The sequence below is a fragment of the Natrix helvetica genome (assembly GCF_964273705.1).
Source record: "Natrix helvetica genome assembly, chromosome: 7".
Taxonomy (NCBI): domain Eukaryota; kingdom Metazoa; phylum Chordata; class Lepidosauria; order Squamata; family Natricidae; genus Natrix; species Natrix helvetica.
This window is the reverse complement of record NC_138558.1, coordinates 6,211,906-6,214,732: the sequence shown is the minus strand read 5'-3', so window position 1 is coordinate 6,214,732 and position 2,827 is coordinate 6,211,906. Positions and strand designations below refer to the sequence as shown.

General features: G+C 45.8%; 1 pseudogene across 1 annotated transcript; it reads left to right on the top strand.

The window, feature by feature from the left end:
- Positions 1-1,545: 1,545 nt before the first annotated feature.
- Positions 1,546-2,429, top strand: LOC309395846 (E3 ubiquitin-protein ligase SIAH1-like; annotated as a pseudogene). Its single transcript has one exon. The product of its transcript is annotated as an E3 ubiquitin-protein ligase SIAH1-like (transcript).
- Positions 2,430-2,827: the final 398 nt, after the last annotated feature.

The following is a 2,827-nucleotide window of genomic DNA, read 5'->3' as shown; positions in this document are numbered from 1 at the left end:
GGTAAGCAACTAAGCGCGAGGGGGGTGGCGGGAGGCTAGCTTCGCCGAGGAAAGGCCTCCGGGCCTTTCCTCGATGAAGCGCCCGGCTGGAGTAGGCTGCGCGGGTGGCAGGAGGCTAGCTTCGCCGAGGAAAAGCCTCCGGGCCTTTCCTTGATGACGCGCCGGGCTGGAGTAGGTCGCGCGGCCGGCGGGAGGCTAGCTTCGCCGAGGAAAAGCCTCCGGGCCTTTCCTCGATGAAGCGCTGGGCTGGAGTAGGTCGCATGGCCAGCGGTAGGCTAGCTTCACCAAGGAAAAGCCTCCGGGCCTTTCCTCGATGAAGCGCCGGGCTGGAGTAGGTCGTGCGGCCAGCGGGAGGCTAGCTTCGCCGAGGAAAAGCCTCCGGGCCTTTCCTCGATGAAGCGCCAGGCTGGCGTGGGTGGCAAGTCTCCGCGAGACTAGGCCGAAAGCCCCCCGCGCGCCCCTCTCCAGCCTCGCCTGGCTGGCTAAGGCTGCCAGGCCACCTAACAATCTTACCTGTCCTGCTGCCTCTCTGCCTGTCTGCTGTCTGCTGTTGCATCCATCCATCGCATTGGAGAGCTGCTGATTCTGCCTGCTGGTAAGTAACCCGGGTTTTTTTCTTTTATTTTTTAATGTATTTTAAAATAATATTTTATTTATTGTGCATAGAATTTTTTAAAATAATTTTACTTAAAAGTATTGAGTGCAGAATATTTTAAAATGGTTTACTTCAATTTATTGTGTGTGGATTCTTTTTTTAAATTGTCTTAGACTATTTTAAAAAAGATTCTATCCAAAATAAATTAAAATAAACCATTTTAAAATATTCTATACACAATACTTTAAAATGTATTATGCATAGAATGGTTTTAAATTGTTTTATTGTAATTTATTGTGTATGGAATATTTTTAATGGTTTCATTTTAAATTATTGCGTGTGGAATAGTTTGAAATGGTTACAGTATACTATGGCTGGTACAATACCTTAAAATAGTTATAGTATAAATTATTGCTGGTGGAATACTTAACAATGGTTTTTAAGGATTTTTATTTATTTATAGAATCTCTTTTTTAAATTATTGCTTGGGAATTTTTATTTTTTAATTGTTTATAAAATATATTTACTACATTTATTACACTTCCTTGCTAACTCCACCCGCCGGCTTGGCACTGGTCCCTCCCTCGACGCCTCCGACTCGCCCTCGCTGCCTCCGCCGCCTCCGCCTCCTCCGCCGGGGCCGCTCCGGCCACGCCGGCTGCCAGTGTGTGTGGGTGTTTTGATCTTTCTGCTCTCTTGCTGGCCCGCTGGTTGCCCCCCTTGCACAGGTACGTAGTAAACAGTGTGTAGAGATGTTAATATATATTCCAAAACTGGGTCACCTTCAGAAGTTAGGGACTTAGTGCTGTTTTGTTCTCCATTTGCAGCCAGCTTGTTAACCACCGATGGAAATTCGTCATGCTATTTCAAACCCCAAACAGCCATCGCTGTGGCTCTCGCAATGTCCAAGCGGTTTCGGTGGAAAGGGCGCCGTTCCCCCCTGAGAGAGAGAGAGAAAGAGAAAAAAACAGAGAGAGATCGCTTCGTTCGAAATGAGTCGTCAGACTGCCACAGCACTTCCGACAGGTACCTCCAGGGGAACACCGTCCCAAAGGGTACCTGCCTTGGCGGGCACCACCGCTTCCAACAATGACTTGGCCAGCGTCTTTGAGTGCCCCGTCTGCTTTGACTATGTGCTGCCACCTATCCTCCAGTGCCAAAGCGGGCAGCTCATTTGTAGCAATTGTCGCCCCAAGCTCACCTGTTGTCCGACCTGCCGAGGACCGTTGGGTTCCATTCGGAATTTGGCTATGGAAAAAGTTGCCAACTCCGAACTGTTTCCTTGTAAATATGCCTCTTCCGGCTGTGAGATAACCTTGCCGAATTCAGGCCTTACTCTTGTCTGTGCCCTGGGGCCTCTTGTAAGTGGCAAGGCTCTTTGGATGCTGTCATGCCACACCTCATGCACCAACACAAATCAATAACAACGCTACAGGGAGAAGATACTGTTTTCCTTGCTACAGACATTAATCTTCCCGGAGTTGTTGACTGGGTTGTGATGCAGGCTTGCTTTGGCTTCTACTTCCTGGTAGTACTGGAGAAATGGGAGAAATACGATGGTCACCAGCAGTTCTTTGCAATCGTACAGTTGATAGGCACGCGGAACAAGCTGAAAATTTTGCTTACCGCCTCGAGCTAAACGGCCACAGGCGCCGATTGACTTGGGAAGCAACCCCACGATCGATCCATGAGGGGATCTCAACCGCCATCATGAATAGTGACTGCTTAATCCTTGACGCCAGCATTGCACAGCTGTTTGCAGAGAATGACAACTTAGATATTAATGTGACAATTTCAATGTGCTGAAACCCCAAGCTGACATTTTCAGGGCCAGTGTCTATAATAATAATAATAATAATAATAATAATAATAATAATAATAATAATAATAATAATAATAATAATAATAATAATAATAATAATAAAAAAATAATAATAATTAAATTTCTAGACCGCCCCCTCTCCCCGGAGGGACTCGGGGCGGTGTACAGGAATAAATTTAAAACATACAAATAATCATACACATAGGTAAAAATCAAATTAAATTAAACAACCCCTGTACAATTTATAAAAATTAAAAAACAGACCTTAAAACCAATCTTAAAAATTTAGAAATAGAACTGAGGTAGGTGGAATTGGGATAGGTGGAATTAGGCCAAGCCGGCTACCTGGAACAGGTGGGTTTTGAGTTTCTGACGGAAGGAGCGGAGATCCGTAGTCATTCTAATGTCGG